Genomic DNA, 860 nt, shown 5'->3' with positions numbered 1-860 from the left:
GCACCCTTATCTCCAGCATCTCGCTTTTTGCTCCCCCTCTCCTTCCCAGGGGAAACCGTGGAGAAAATGCGGGAGAAACGGGACGGCGATCCCTCCTCGCTCCTCCTATTGTCTCCTGTTTTATTTCCCCCCTTCTTTCCCATCTATTTATTTATCTATTTATTTGGCTCGGGGTCGCCGTTAGGGACGGGGGTTGCGGGAGCCGCTCGGATCTTCACGACCACCGTCGGTACCGACCCCCCCCCCCCCTCCATTCCCTCCCTGCCCCCTCCCCGCCCGGTGACGTCACTCGCCGCCGAGATTTGGGGGGGACGCGCGGGAGCGCCGTGGGCGGGGGGCGGCATCTCCCCTCCCCGCAACGCTGTCACCGCGCCGCCGATATTATAGGGCCGAGGGCTGCGGCTCCGAGCGCCGAGTCAGCGGTGTAATGAACTTCTGGAAACCTTTCCCTTTTTCCAGCCTTCACTTTCTGAGAGGCTGAGACTGCCTCCTCTGACGCCTTTTCCCCCTGCCATTCTTTTGCCGGCTCTGATCTCCTGCTCCGCGCGAAGCCCGCTCCATCCCACCTTCCCCTCCGCTCATTGTGCCGCGGCCCCGAGTCCCGCCGGCAGCGCTCCGCCACCCCCGCACCCTCCCGGGGTCCCGAGCGCTCCAGCTCGCGGGGAGAGCTCCTTCTTCGGCTCATTTCGTTTCTTTATTATTATTTTTGGCCCTTCGGCTCCCGTGTTTCGTCTCGTTTTTTGGTTTGCTCTTTTTCTGTTGTTTTTTTTTCCTTTTTTCCGCCTGTCCCCGCGCCTCGGAAGCACCTCCCGGCGAGGATGTGTCGGCCCCAGCGGGCGAAGCAGCGCTGAGAGGCCGAG

General features: G+C 62.2%; 1 protein-coding gene across 1 annotated transcript in view; it reads left to right on the top strand.

Annotated features, from left to right (window-relative positions):
- The first annotated feature begins 408 nt into the window (after positions 1-408).
- The window catches only part of NR2E1 (nuclear receptor subfamily 2 group E member 1), a 14,666-nt gene continuing 14,214 nt past the window's right edge, over positions 409-860 (top strand). Inside the window, exon 1 of the mRNA XM_015858725.3 lies at positions 409-860. This exon is cut by the window's right edge and continues 103 nt beyond it. The gene's annotated coding sequence lies outside the window, so the exon portion shown is untranslated.

This window comes from Coturnix japonica, chromosome 3 (assembly GCF_054131305.1).
Source record: "Coturnix japonica strain WE chromosome 3, WE-NBRP24, whole genome shotgun sequence".
Lineage (NCBI taxonomy): Eukaryota > Metazoa > Chordata > Aves > Galliformes > Phasianidae > Coturnix > Coturnix japonica.
This window is presented reverse-complemented; position numbering and strand designations above follow the sequence as displayed.